Source organism: Penaeus vannamei, chromosome 11 (assembly GCF_042767895.1).
Source record: "Penaeus vannamei isolate JL-2024 chromosome 11, ASM4276789v1, whole genome shotgun sequence".
NCBI lineage: Eukaryota > Metazoa > Arthropoda > Malacostraca > Decapoda > Penaeidae > Penaeus > Penaeus vannamei.
In genome coordinates this window covers 43,334,035-43,335,169 of record NC_091559.1, presented here as the reverse complement: position 1 = coordinate 43,335,169, position 1,135 = coordinate 43,334,035, and positions in this window count along the sequence as shown.

The following is a 1,135-nucleotide window of genomic DNA, read 5'->3' as shown; positions in this document are numbered from 1 at the left end:
GGGGAGGGAGGAGGGAGGGAGGGGAGAGGAGAGAGGGAGAGGAGAGGAGGGAGGAGAAGGAAGAGAGGAGGGAGGGAGGGGGAGAGAGAGAGAGAGAGAGAGAGAGAGAGAGAGAGAGAGAGAGAGAGAGAGAGAGAGAGAGAGAGAGAGAGAGAGAGAGAGAGAGACAGAGACAGACAGACAGACAGAGAGAAAGAAATTGGCAATAAAACAGACAAAAAGACCCACACAACTCGTCTGATTAACAACCACGAGATCAGTGCGTCCAGAGCAAGGCGTTAAGGCATTTTGCAGGAACAGCGACGCATAAGGCCAGTTGAGTCGCAGCGAAACGAATCTTCTTTAATTCAGAAATTTACTGAATAAGATTTTATGATTCCTTCTAAGATCTAATGTCTGTCTGTGTTGTAACTCATAGGTAGCGGTTTTCATACAAATCTCAGGCAGTGACGAAGAGATATAAAACTTAATAAAACTGGTAAACGTTTAGCCATGTAAGACAATATAGCTATGATTATGTTGGTGATAATGTTCATAAGGAGGAGGACGACGATGATGATGATGATGTGATAATGATAGTGATGATGATAATGATGATGGAATTAACAAAGATAATGATGATATTGATATTGATGATAATGCAATATCAAATCAATTATACAGATTATAAGAACGATAATATTAAGAATAAGAACGACAATGATAAAGATGTTGATAATGTGATAACAATAAGAACAGTAGTTTAAATGGTACTGATCATGACGCTGCTGTTGACAAGAGGAAAATATAGTAACGACATCAGTAGTAATACTAAAAGAGGAGGAGGAGGTGGAAGAGGTGGAAGAGGTGGAAGAGGAGGTGGAGGTGGAATAGGTTGAAGAGGAGGAGGAGGTGGAATAGGTTGAAGAGGAGGAGGAGGTGGAAGAGGAGAAGGAGGTGGAAGAGGAGGAAGAGGTAGAAGAGGAGGGGGAGGTGGAAGAGGAGGAAGAGGGGGAAGAGGAAGAGGAGGTGGAAGAGGAGGAGGAGGGGGAAGAGGAGGATGAGGTGGAAGAGGAGGAGAAGGTGGAAGAGAAGGATGCAATGATATAATAACAGAAAATAGTGAACATGACGTAATCAATTAAAAGATATATGT